The sequence below is a fragment of the Pseudoliparis swirei genome, chromosome 24 (genome assembly GCF_029220125.1).
Source record: "Pseudoliparis swirei isolate HS2019 ecotype Mariana Trench chromosome 24, NWPU_hadal_v1, whole genome shotgun sequence".
In the NCBI taxonomy this organism is placed as follows: Eukaryota; Metazoa; Chordata; class Actinopteri; order Perciformes; family Liparidae; genus Pseudoliparis; species Pseudoliparis swirei.
The window spans coordinates 23,539,505-23,546,839 of NC_079411.1; positions in this window are offsets into that span (position 1 = coordinate 23,539,505).

Sequence of the window (7,335 nt, forward strand, 5' to 3'; positions counted from 1 at the left end):
TTTGACAGAGAATGATGAGCGTGATCAAGATACAAATCGAGTCACTAGCAAAGGAATAAAATTTTTCGCTGATGCGTGTGTTTACCTATAGCTCACTGTCATCATGAGCACTTTAAAGTAATGTCACTCAGTGTAGAACCGGTCAAAATAAATCATATTATTAGTTGAAGGAGGGTCCAGAACGTCTCTGTATCAAGGTGGGCTAATGCTATTTATTTGAAAATCTATGGAACTTTTTTTTAATGATTTGTAGCAAATAAAAGACTTTAAGAGAATATAGTAAATTGAGAGAAAACTTACTTAATGTTGTCTAAATTATCTGTATTGTTTTACATGTTGTTAATCATTTCTTAAACAGTGTTTTATATGGGTAGACAGCTATTTAACCCTTGTGTTGCCTTAGGGTCATTTTGACCCGAATCAATATTACACCCTCCCCCCGCCTTTGGGTAATTTTGACCCGATTCAATGTTTCACCCTCCTGTTACCTTTATATTTACTAACATATTTTACCCTTTGGGTTCAATTTGACGCCAGCAATTAAAACCTCCAGAAAATTATTAGAATTAATATTGTTTTCCAAGTTTAAGTGTGAGGCACTTTATGTTTGTTTGTTGACTACCGAAAGAACACCGACATTAAACATTGAATGGGGTCAAATTAATCCTAAGGCGGGGGGAGGGTGTAATATTGATTCGGGTCAAAATGACCCTAAGGCAACACAAGGGTTACGCACTTAAAGACTGACATAAAAATTCAAAACAATCTCCAAGAAATTATATTTACACTACCGTTCAAAAGTTTGGGGTCATCCAGACAATTTCGTGTCTTCCATGAAAACTCACTTTTATTTATCAAATGAATTGAAAATTGAATAGAAAATATAGTCAAGACATTGACAAGGTTAGAAATAATGATTAATATTTGAAGTATTAATTTTGTTCTTCAAACTTCAAGCTCAAAGGAAGGCCAGTTGTATAGCTTATATCACCAGCATAACTGTTTTCAGCTGTGCTAACATAATTGCACAAGGGTTTTCTAATCAGATATTAGTCTTCTAAGGTGATTAGCAAACACAATGTACCATTAGAACACTGGAGTGATAGTTGATGGAAATGGGCCTCTATACACCGATGGAGATATTTCATTAGAAACCAGACGTTTCCACCTAGAATAGTCATTTACCACATTAACAATGTGTGTATTTTGGATTAATGTTATCTTTATTGAAAAAACAGTGCTTTTCTTTGAAAAATAAAGACATTTCTAAGTGACCCCAAACTTTTGAACGGTAGTGTATGTTCATCAAATACGTTTAAAAATTTAATGTTGAGATTTAAAAAAGATTGTAAACATGAGGATTCATTCAAATGAACAAATGTTCATATTAAAATTATCAAGAAGATGTTTACTTACAATGTAATTAATTTGTTTTCTTTACAATATCCACTTATAGAAGCTAAAGCACGGTTAACATGTTGATGTTTGGGCACTCACAGTACTTCTCTGGACAGGACGTGTTTACTCACGCTATATTTAACTGGGATTTTCCCCAAACTTCCCAATGGAATAGTTTGACATTTTAGGAAATATGCTAACTTTCTGCAAGAGAGCCAATGAGTGTATTTTCCGTGTAAACCACAGTCTCTCGTGTCTTGTGCTTTGTATGCCCACCATCACAACTTCTGTGAGAAACAAGAGTGTAACTTTTGTTCCTTTTAATTATTTTTTAATTTAAAACACAAGTTTGAAAACAGAGTTAACGCCTGTGTTAACACTTTAACTCAACTAAACATGCATTATGAAAGAGTATGAGGTCATAAATTGAGATCAACAATTTTGTGATATCTGCCCACAGCTATTGGCGGCTTGAACATGGAAATATTATGCAAAAATAACGACTGTGACTTATGTGTAAACAATGGAGTGAATACCAAGGGTGCAACCGTTGCAGCTGTCAGTGGGCCCTGAAGCTGTGAGGTAGGAAGGCACTTTTGTAAAGGTGTCTCTCCCTCGCATTGACCACTTCACGCCGTCTTCTTTAAGCAGTGTTGTCGATGACCTTGCTAACGATGAACTTTTAATGACCGATTCAAGGTTTCGTTTTGTCATAATGTATTTATGTAAACATCTTCGAGAAATTTCCCCCTGGGGATGAAGAAAGTGATATCTCATCTCATGTGTGAGGTCAGGTCTTTAAATGTATTTCTAAGTAAATGTTTCCTCTCATGTGTTGGAAAATGCACACCAACGGTAATCTGTGTCTGTGATAACATTGGGCCGCTGAGGTCAGGCCATGGCGGTTAAATTAGCGTTGATACAGTTGTGGCGCCGGTCAAAGGTCGGTTTGCAGGATGGGAGCTAAATGGGGAGCCTCTCAACGGTGAAATAGCAACTGTGTGCTTTGCGATGGACCGGCTGTGTGTCGCACCGGGGCCAATCACAATTATAACACGCTGCTGCGTGCCGTGTCGGTTCTGAGCTGCACCATTCATACAGAAACTGTCACACGGACTCATGTGACTCCTGCCGTGACTTTCTGCTCCACACTGTCGTACACGGCGTGTTAAAACGATTTCAACAGACTACTTTGACTGAGCAAGTGTACCATAGGAAGTGCGGCTTCTTTCAAAGAAACAGGATCTGCCTCAGGAAAAGACAGTCCTTCCTGATCATAGATCAACAATGACATGTTTGTCTTTCCCTGAGAGAGAACTCAAAGTGGGTGTAATTTCCACACACGCTACCGGACACTCAGACTGGTCTCATGAGCCAACGAGCTGATAAAACATACAGTGATGTGCAAGGCTTTCTCACTCCATTCCTCATCACACCGGGCACACGCTCGCTAACCACACGCACACACACACACACACACACACACGTATGCAAACTCATTGACAGGACAGAGTCACCACCGCTTGAGTCTTGTCGTGAGCTTGGCAGTCTAAAAAAAAACAGTCAGGCCCTGACAGCTTAACACGATGACTCAAATACAGCCGGCGAAGGCGAGATGCATCTGCTGATTGCAGTTAAATTCCCACGATCACATCCACCCAAACACAAGCACTGCATCTTCTGTATCTCTTGCACTTTATTTCCTGAGGAAAAACACTTAATTTATATTTGACTTGATCTCCTGTGACTTACGGGATTTCCCCTTTAAAGAGCATCCGATTGTTTGTCTGAAGATTTAAGCCAAGAAAAATTCAAATAGTTTGAATTGTAGCTTTTATGAGCAGTGGGAGCTGACATTCTGAAGAGGCTGGAAAACAAGAAACTCCCAAGAAAGGCTTGGAAAAAAAGTAAAAAGGAAAGGATGACGATGAAGCATTTTGCATCAACATTTGCCACCGAGCCATTTAGCCTCCAACGAACACAGTGAAGCTGATCGGGCTGAAAGGAGAATAGTGTCATATATTTACTGTAGATACATCTATGATCACCAAAGGAAGAATGTTTGCAAATATATGAAGTTAAAATGTCATGAAATCCCATTTCTAGACATATAAAGTTGACTATAATACTTCATTCGTCCATGTGAGTTGTGTATCTGTAAGGTTCACTGCCCAGCCTCAGGCCTCCTGATAAAAGCAGGACCATTTCCTGCTGGAGAGGAAGTACACGGCTGGCTCTGTGTCACTTGCCAGAGTGGGGACAGGAAGTACGCCGGCCAACAGGAAACTGTTCCCCTCGGCATGCCAAACATTGTCCACAGCAACGTTTGCTCGACCTTTCTAATCCGAGATGTTAGTGCTGAATCCACAGTTTTTGTTTTGCACACGGTATCCTGAACTTGTCGATCCTGTAACTGTTGAGCCTACTTACTGTGGAAATAGTTCATATTGTTTTTTATTGATATCAGAAGACATAGTCATGAATTGAGTCGAGAGATACAATTTTCCAAAAATAATTTTTGTTCTTCAAGCTAGAATAGAATAAACTTCCTGGAACATTTGGTCCCTGTGTGTGCTGTGGTGTATGTCGATGGTGTTATTGATATGAGGGGGTATGTTCAGAGTTTTTTTTATCCTGGTAATGTTGTTCTTTTTTAAAAGATGACGTTTGCTCTTATGGGGAATTTACCTTCAAAACAGAAACTAACATCTCGATTTACATGGGAAGTTCAGTGAACCACAGCTCAAGAACAGACATTCATTATTACCTTCGCATTGAAAATGCGGAAGGTTATGTTTTGATCGCCGTGTATTTATTTATTTATTTGTATGCGTGTTACTCGCATAACTCAAAAAATATTAAACCGAATCACATGAAATTTGGTGGGATCATTGGTTATTATCTGGGGACCATTTGATAGATTTTGGGATCAATCAGGGCAAAGGTCAATGTCAAGGTCATGAAAAGGTCAAAATCTTCTTTTTACCATATGTCAAAAAATGTCAATTTCTATCCAATTGGCATGCAACTAATGCCAAAATGTTCATAATTTAATGCCGAATCTTGTGATATGCGAAGGTATGTGCTCTACCGAGTGCCCATTCTAGTTCATTATTGTTTCAGTCATGGTGCATTACACTGACAAAATCATAGTAAACTAGAACGGGCACTCGGTAGAGCGCATACCTTCGCATATCACAAGATTGGGCATTGAATTATGAACATTTTGGCATTAGTTGCATGCCAATTGGACAAAAATGTATCGTGCTATGGTAAAAAAAAGAGTTTGACCTTTCCATGACCTTGACCTTGACCTTTGACCCGATTGATCCCAAAATCAAATCAAATGGTCCACGGATAATAACCAATCATCCCACCAAATTTCATGCGATTCAAGAACATTTTGACCTGTTCATGACCTTTGACCCGATCGATCCCAAAATCTAATCAACTGGTCCCCGGATAATAAACAATCATCCCACCAAATTTCATGCGATTCGGTTCAATACTTTTGAGTTTTATAATAACACGCATACAAATAAATAAATAAATAAATACACGGCGATCAAAACATAACCTTCCGGCATTTTCAATGCGAAGGTAATTAGCAATTCAATCTCCTTAAAAAAATATAAGCCACAGAGCATTGACGTTTTAATTGTTTTGTTTTTCATTTGTCAATTATTTTAATGTCATTTATTTATTCAATATATTTTATAGGCGTAATGTTTTGGGGTTTTGGTCCATTCATAATTTTGTAATTATGAAGGAGAGAACCTTTCTGAGATCCAGAAATAGAAAATCAACAGGCAGCCAGTATGTGCCAGTGGCTGACTAAAAAAAGAAAGCAGATATGGAACTGCATCACGTCTTCTCATTGTATTGGCACCTTTCTCCAACCCCAGAGCATCACGTTGTATCTGCACAATAAAATCATAAACTTCCATAAAAGGGAAGAGAAACGAGAAGCCTGTTCTGTAAATCATGATGAATCAAGAAGAGAACGAATAGAGGAACCTGTCTCCTCACATTGTATTTTATATATTTGTGTTTGTTGCTTTATGGACTCATGAGTCTGAAATATATATATATACAGTATATATATATACATATATAATACGGTCACCAGAAGACCTGACAGCTCCTGCCTTTCACACATTACAAGGCCCTGACAATTGTCCTCTGGACTACATCCATAACTTGGAAAACATATTAGACATTTTGAGTCACAATAAAGTTCTCATCTCAGGTTTTACTTGAGGTCGTGATCGTAACCGCGGTATTCGTCGCAGATGTTTGAAACAGACGGCACCAACGGAGCGTCACGTCAAGGAGGGACCACTTCATCTCATATATTTCTCTCACAGCCCTTCACCAACGAAACAGAAATCACACTAAAAACACAGCAATCAGCTCAGCGGAGGCTCGACGTGACCACCGACAGTCACAGAGGTCCGCAGCGTCATTACCAGTCTGACCGTGGCAGCTGCTAATAAGGGTGAGGACGCATGTGGCCGGCAGGCTCGGCGGTGACTCATCGGGTGATGCCAGACTCCCCACAGCCAAACATAATGGCGGCCGGCTAAAGGAGAGCTTTGCATACGTGTGTCGAGAAGGGAGGGAGCTGGTTGTCTCGGGTGAAATCGCTGTAACGCCCTGATCCTGATCCGACGTGAGGTCCTGGGACAGGGATGTCGAATGTGTACAGATTGTAAAGCCCTCAGAGGCAAATTTATCATTTGTGATATTGGGCTATACAAAATAAAATGAATTGAATTGAAATTCTGTGTCTACTCTGTGTCTCCTCTGTCTTGATTGGTTAATTCCCTTCACCTGCCCTCAGCCACTCCTCTGTCTCCCTGATTATCTCATGCTGTACACCTGTGTTTCCCCCCCTATATATTATGTCTTTCCCTCTTCTCCTGTTGGTTTCTTGTCTGTATTTACTAATGTCTCCAGTAGTTTCTTTGTGAGTGTCACGTATTCTCCTGTCTTTGTCAATTCCTGTCAGTTTTCCCAGTTGGTATTGGTAAGATGAAAAAAAAGTGCACAGCAGGTGTTAGTTGACTTTGGAAGATGACGGGACTATTTGAGTTGGCATTTATTAGGTTTGCGGCAGGAGTGCTGGATGACACAAAGTGCAAGTTGGGTGGATGAGTCAAGAGGGAAGATAATTGCCACCGACTGGGATAAAATAAGCTTTTAAGGCATCAGCTGTCACTGAGCGAGTGTTGCTATGGTGGGGGTGGTCACTGCTCTGACTCATTTTGTTCATTAACGTCTTTCATCCATATTGAAGCTTGCATACGTGGAGGCTCTTTATTCTGATCACCTCCATGCATTCGTTGGCCTGAGAGTCACTTTAGGAACGTGGGTGTTTCTGAAAGTTTAAACCTCGTCTCCTACGAGATTAAATTATCTGCACATATAAGCGGTTAATATTCAGTGGCGACATTCAGCGCCAAAACAAGAAGTAGTGTGGCGTTCATTTAATTGTAGTCAAATTTAAAGGTGTGTAAATCCGAGACTGTAAGAAGAAAGACAACATCAGTCTTTTCGGGAATTACCCCGCATCATGATGATCAAAGTAGTCATTTTATCCAGATGGTAAATGGGCTGTTTTCTCACTTAAATGACAAAGTACTTTGTTTGTTAAGGTCAGTTTTAGAAGGTTTGATTGTTTATAGGCATAATATGATGTTTGGCTCAGCATATTAATCACAGGTTACAAGAAAATTGGTGGTGCTATGATAAATATGACTGTCCACAGGAGGAAAGATGAAAGGAATGAAGCTTTATAATAAAACAAAACCACTCAGAGTGGATCAGTGCAGGTGGTTTGGCATTCAAAATGTGAGGCTTTTGACAGGAGAAATTATTATTTACTGTGTATCTCCTACCAATTGTTGGATTTTATATCTGTGACGATACTCTTAA